Raw genomic sequence first — 2,407 nt, 5'->3', positions numbered from 1 at the left:
ACGGAGAGGTTAGCTGACGACTACAGCTTGGATTGAAATGTGAAAACTTGCAATGATATTTACTTCCTGCATTATCTGGTTGCATATAGCAGCTCGGCATTGGTGCCCTGAATTCACGTCTGTACTGAGCCATTACGAGTAATACTGTTCAATGTGTTTTGTCCTGTGGGGAATCCAGTTTCGACTTACAAGGGCCAGAATTCGTTTCCTCTATATTACGAATTTCAATTATATGGGAGCTATATAAATTCCTTCTTCATTCCTCTAACAACACTTAATATTTTAGTTGGTTTATTGTATACTTTATGGGTTAAATTCTTTGTTATGTAGTGGCATAGAATTCCATGTGGTGCATGCAAAATCAATGTATATGTATGAGAGGTGGCATGAGCCCCCTCTCATATTTCTATCTTACGATTTTCCTCTCTAACTGCATGCGGTGAAAAGTTGCTATTCCTTCACACGTGGACTTCCCACGCAGCATCTCTCGTCACCCAGGTGGTCCGGTGACAGGCGGGCTCCGCCGATCTTGAAAGGGTAAGCCGACGGGTGTGAGGGAGTCGAATGAATGCTTTCCAGACGCCGACATTGTCAAAAGACACACCCGGAGGGGCTTGAAGTAGCGGCTGGGCTAGAGGTTCCGTTAGTTCGCAGAAACTTAGCGAAAACACTTTCTGGCGGGCTACCAGCGAGGCGTGGGAATGACTTGTGTTCCCAAGCAGCCTTGGCGCGCAAATTCCCGCGTTTTCTGCCGTATAGTAACTGTGATTGGCTTGCTCAGGGCATAGCTCCGTGACGTAGCAAAAATCGGCGCAGAAATTGGCGCCAAGAATCTCCATTGGTGGAATGGTAGTGCTCCGGCAATAGAATGGAATTTTCCGCCGGTTTTCAAGTTGCTGATTGGAACGTTTAACCACGGCCACTGTCGTGGGGGCGGGGATGTTCTGTGTTCGGCCTGTACGGGTGCTCTAGAGGAGTCGGCTCTCGCCTTTCGGTCGGAGTAGGTTACAAGACTGAGCCCTCGCCGCTCTGGACAGTCGGCCTTCCGTTGGCTGTCTAATATACTTTTATTTAATTGTAACTGTTTGACGAAGTTGCTGAAGTTTCGACTTCAACGTAACTTTGCGAGTACAGTTGGCAATTGAGCGTTCTGCGTACAAGCGGCCTATGTTGTCTGTCTAGAGCAGTTTTGGCTAAAGTTGACTGTATCGGAGTTACAGTGTGACTTCGCTTGATAAAATCAATCACTCTACCGTCAATGATTGTGCGGCGAGCCTTCTTCGTCTCCCTCAGAGGCGTATTTGTAATGCTAGGAAGTCTTTAGTCTGGAACAACCAGACCAGGATAATTAGTTTCGGGCTATACTCGCGACATTATCATCACCACGACGGGACGTCGAAGCAACCAGCCATCGCCTCCGGTACGCCAGATCGTGTTCTTGCAGTTAAGAAGACAGTTTGGTAATGTATGTCCGCAGCACCGGCAGATAGGGATTTTCCTAGGTGATAATCAGAGCTAAGCAGAGCGCGCCTGTTCGTCTTTCTCTAACTTTGTTCTGTCTTGGGTGTTCATCGTCTGAGTTCTCACTAATGTAGCAGCAATTAATGTTGGGTTAGCTGTGTGTCTCTCTCCACATACCACTTCGTCATAATCCTCACATTCTAGTTTAGGGACAACTTCACCTTCACAGCGTTTGTTTGAGTATCCAATTTGAGCCAATTTGATGTATTGTAAATGTTTCATGTGTTTTTGTTTATTATTTTGTGTTTAGTCTTAATAAATCATATTGTTATTTTGGACAGAACTTTCATTCTGTTAATCGGTAGAGCAACTCTATCATTTCTCACTACGTTAATGAAACCTTCGTTAATTTAACTTATTTATCAAATTAAATTATTGCAGGTGCCAAACTCTTTTCTACTCCACTGGCAGGGTTGATTAGAGTCAGTTCGCGTATTTTTTTAAATCCATGTGCAACAGCAAAAGTCGGAGTTAGAATAGGGGGGCTTAGAGCATCATTTACATATGTAGATTCTAGAAGAATTTAGTGTTAAATACACTGCTAGCCCCGGCACCTCGCATGTACAATGAACATTGTTTTGGCCGGCCCGAGTGGCCGAGCGGTTAAAGGCGCTACAGTCTGGAACCGGACGACCGCTACGGTCGCAGGTTCGAATCCTGCCTCGGGCATGGATGTGTGTGATGTCCTTAGGATAGTTAGGTTTAAGTAGTTCTAAGTTCTAGGGGACTTATGACCACAGCAGTTGAGTCCCATAGTGCTCAGAGCCATTTTTGAACATTGTTTTGAGGTGAAATAATCAGTAATTTACACACGATCCTAGCGAATTTATGTACGCTTTATGGTTCAAATGGCTCTGAGCACTATGGGACTTAACATCTGAGGTCA

At 45.0% G+C, this 2,407-nt stretch overlaps 1 non-coding gene across 1 annotated transcript; it reads left to right on the top strand.

Annotated features, from left to right (window-relative positions):
- Positions 1 to 2,106: 2,106 nt before the first annotated feature.
- On the top strand, positions 2,107 to 2,190 carry Trnas-gga. The gene is given in 2 exon segments: positions 2,107 to 2,146; positions 2,156 to 2,190. It is a non-coding gene; the product is annotated as a tRNA-Ser (tRNA).
- Positions 2,191 to 2,407: the final 217 nt, after the last annotated feature.

Source organism: Schistocerca piceifrons, chromosome X, assembly GCF_021461385.2.
Source record: "Schistocerca piceifrons isolate TAMUIC-IGC-003096 chromosome X, iqSchPice1.1, whole genome shotgun sequence".
NCBI classification, from domain to species: domain Eukaryota; kingdom Metazoa; phylum Arthropoda; class Insecta; order Orthoptera; family Acrididae; genus Schistocerca; species Schistocerca piceifrons.
This window is presented reverse-complemented; position numbering and strand designations above follow the sequence as displayed.